We start from the raw sequence: 3662 nt of genomic DNA on the forward strand, positions 1-3662 counted from the left end.
GTTCTGTGGCTCATGTGTGCCCAGATTACATTCTTCGCGCACTAATAATAGCCCCGTAAAATTAAGTACTGCTGCTAAACGGATGACACTGAGGAGCTCGACAGTATTCATCTTCTCACCATGGATTAAAGTGAATATAGTTTCGGTGTAGCCTCATTCTGTTTGCTCTGCAAACAATGATAAAACTGTGAAGGAAAATTTATCTGGCTGCACCAGCCCTGTTGCCAGGTTCGACTGCGCATCACGCTACTTTCGCCGTCTCTTTTCCGCTATTACTCCTGAACCAGGATTCAACATGAATACTTCAGTTTGTACCGGCTACAATTTCATTTAAACGATACGCTCTTGCATGAAGGCCGTAATTGCCAAGTGCATTGAAATCCGATGCCTAAACTGTTCACTACAAGCACTGCTAAATCAAGGAATCAAAACAAGACAGTCATATTTATTTTGTGGCTGTGCTTCCAAGCTACAAGCAGCCAGAATTATTTCAAAGCCTTAAGGTTTACATTTTCCCACGACTGCTACCTGTGCCAAGAAAGAGTTGGTGGTGAAAGTGAATTATTCCATGCAGTCGTGCCACACAGGCGGCGCAGAGCTAAATGCGGTAGCGCCGAGGTCACCGAGCTGAGGTAGAAGCTAGGAACACGAGTCATGAAAATACACGTAAAATAAGGGCCTCCCAGAATATTTTTTCTCTTCAGAGTGCGTTCATGAAGTCAGCTCCACGTTAACAGCTCTCGAGTGCACAGAAGTAACCTTGAGAGTACGGAACGTCACTTCACGGCCAAAATATTTTTAGAACAAAAATATAAGCTGGTTTTGTGATAGCGGAGATACCCCTGGGCAGAAGCAGCTGGCTGTCGCTTCTGGAGAGAAATGAATACGCTTGTACCAGCCTTCACATCTGTTTTCTTATTTGCAATGAGGGGCATGTAATTATTAAGGATGAAGGGAGAGCCTACTAAACGACGCGGTGGCCGTGACGTTCAGCAGTTGTGCCCAGTGACAGAGGATGCAATTTCGGCCTATGCTGCCGTACTATGGTTTGGTTTGGTTTATGTGGTTTAACGTCCCAAAGCAACTGAGGCTGAGAGACGCCGTAGTGGAGTGCTCCGGAAATTTCGACCACCTGGGGTTCTTTAACGTGCACTGACATCGCACAGTACACGGTCCTCGAATTTCTCCTCCAAAGAAATTCAACCGCCGCGGCCGGGATCGAACCCGCGTCTTTCGGGCCAGCAGCCGAGCACCATAGCCACTGAGCCACCGCGGCGGCTCTGCTGTACTATGATAAGACGAAATGCAAAAAGCCCGTTTACTCCGTGATTTCAGTACACGTTGAAGAATCCCAGGTGGTCGCAATTAGTCCGGATCCATACACTGCGACGTCTTTCATAGCACATGTGAAGCTTTTAGACGCTAAACCCCACGTACCGTACCGTGCCATACCATACCAGATCATACCATACCATACCATACCATACTATACCATACCATACTGATAACAACACAAGCCACCCGAATTTTATTTTATTTTAATTGTTCTCACCTGACCTGTATTGCGTATCTTTTTTTTATTTCCCTTCTGTTTGGTTTATTACTCTACTCTTTTTTCATGTGTTGAAATATTTTTGCTGCGTATTGCATTTTTTTATTCATTTCTGCCTGTTCTGTTACAAATTCAGTGTTCGAAATTTGACGCCCCCCTTACACATTGCCCAACGGGCCTGTAAGCTATTTGAAACAAAATAAATACTATACCATGCTATACCATGTCATACCATACCATAACATACACTATCATACCATACCACACAGCTTCCACCCTCGCCGTTCGATGACGTTCTACGTCACATCAGCGGTAACTCGGGACGTGCTACGTCCGCCGCTTAAGGACGTGGGTGGCGCTGGTGAACACTCCCAAGGTTAGGTTATTTGTAAACATAAATACCCCCGAAAGCAGAAGGTTTGACAGCCGTCGCCGTAGCTCAGCGGTAGAGCACCGGACGCGCAATTCGGAGGACGTGGGTTCGGATCCCACCGGCGGCATGTGGTTGTTTTTTCTTCTGCTTTTCTAATCAATTAGCTTTAAGCGATAACATATTCAGTAATATAAATTGATCAACACCACAAAATAAATGAATATATTAAAAATCCCCTGTGCCCCTTGGTTTATGTGGCTGTTGGCTTCTCTCATACTATACCATGCCATGCCAAACCATACCAACTAAGTAGTAAAGAAGAGGTTGTTCAACACCGCGGTTTCGGTTTCTCGAGGAGTTGTGCTCACAGTGCTGTCGACGGGAACGCCTCGTTCGGGACCACAGAGAAAGGAAAACCAGGAGGGAGCGTCATGCGTCAGTTCTCAAAAAGCCATGAAGAAGCCCTCGGTATGCAGTCCTATACGCCGCGCAGCCACGTCGGCAAATGTCCACTCCTGTAGCCTCAACAAGGGCGCCACGTCCATGGAAACGTTTTGCGGCGCACGTACCGACCACATTGCGGGATGAGTGGGATAGCAACGAGGTCCGGTTGCAAAACAACTCGTGACCTGTACGAGGCTCCGAATTTTCAGCGCTCGGGCGCTGTTTCGGCTGCCGAGCTGTAACGTTGAAAACCACATATTCTACGTGCTTTGTAATCCTACGATACTTGGAAAATTAGCATGACAACTTATCAAAATCTTTCTTCAAAAATTAGACTTGAACGTTTTCGTTTAAATGCTACAATTTTGAACAAAGTCGGCCCAGTGGTTGCGAAATGACGCCACTGATGCGTTTGCACGTATTTTCAGTTACAGAAAATATTTCGCACGTATTTTCGCATCTATTTTCAAGTACAGAAGTTCCCACAAGACACTGCGCGATTTCTGAAAACATCTTTCAGTTTTAATCTTCGCAGCTATCCGCAGGCACCTGCGAGCGACCCCCTGTGGGCAAAACCGGCTTTTCGCAGCGGAACATCACGTGCAACGCAGAGCACGCAGAGCCCGCCTAGCCGTCAAGGCGTCATTCGAGCTCGGATTGATACGTAATTCCTAGCAGCATCATGGAAGGGCTTCACCGACAAAAGCTCGGCGACAGCGAAGAGCCTCTTCGGGGAGGGGACACCTCTAAGCCACCAGATGGTTCCACGGAAGGCCCACGAGAGGTGAGCCAAGAGGGGTTCCAGCAGGACACATTGGAGCCCAGTGTTGTCGACGAAGACAGCATCGAACAATTAATCGAAGAAGCAGATTATAATGTGCTCGAGTTGAAGGAAGAGGATGAGCTCATGATATCGCTGTGTTCCAGCACCACCGATGACAGCCTAGGCAGGTGGCCTACCCCTCCTCCTGCAATTGATCCGCAAGTGTTCAGCCCGCTTCCAGGGCTCAGTGAAGACAGCGAGATCGAGGACTTGCCTGTGGCCGACCCCATTCTCCCAGTTCCGTTAGATGAGGAGGACTGAAACTGAGTCCGCGCATGGCGAAACCTTGATTTGAGCAAGCGTGTGTTTTTTTGTGCTTTCAATTGTTTTTTTTTTCTTCGTACGTCCTAACTTTCCATTGTATGTACTGTTTTTTCTCTGAAAATATATGTGATCCAAAAATGGGCTGGAATATTGATTTTCACTCAGTGCATGCACTCGTACCTGTTCCTGAAAGGTCAAGCCAACTA

The 3662-nt window shown here is 47.1% G+C and overlaps 1 non-coding gene across 1 annotated transcript; it reads left to right on the top strand.

Moving 5' to 3' along the window:
• The first annotated feature begins 1980 nt into the window (after positions 1–1980).
• TRNAA-CGC (transfer RNA alanine (anticodon CGC)) lies at positions 1981–2052 on the top strand. Its single transcript has one exon. It is a non-coding gene; the product is annotated as a tRNA-Ala (tRNA).
• Positions 2053–3662: the final 1610 nt, after the last annotated feature.

The sequence above is a fragment of the Amblyomma mixtum genome, chromosome 3 (genome assembly GCF_055824585.1).
Source record: "Amblyomma mixtum isolate Tamu chromosome 3, ASM5582458v1, whole genome shotgun sequence".
NCBI classification, from domain to species: Eukaryota; Metazoa; Arthropoda; class Arachnida; order Ixodida; family Ixodidae; genus Amblyomma; species Amblyomma mixtum.